The sequence below is a fragment of the Gobius niger genome (genome assembly GCF_951799975.1).
Source record: "Gobius niger genome assembly, chromosome: 14".
Lineage (NCBI taxonomy): Eukaryota > Metazoa > Chordata > Actinopteri > Gobiiformes > Gobiidae > Gobius > Gobius niger.
Window position 1 is genome coordinate 28195475 of NC_136865.1, and position 220 is coordinate 28195694.

Genomic DNA, 220 nt, shown 5'->3' on the forward strand with positions numbered 1-220 from the left:
GTCGATTTCTCGTTTATTTCAATTTTTTTTCTAAGTTTTTTCTTGTCTTGTGTGTGTGTGTGTGTGTGTGTGCTCCTTCTGTAGTGACATCACTCCGGTGCACAGGCATCCCACGCTTGCATGTCACGTCGCGAAGGAGCGAGGAGAACAAGCAGCAGCGGCGGTGAAGGCGAGCCAGAGGAGGAAAAGAAGCCCGCCATGACAATCTAAAAAAAAAAAA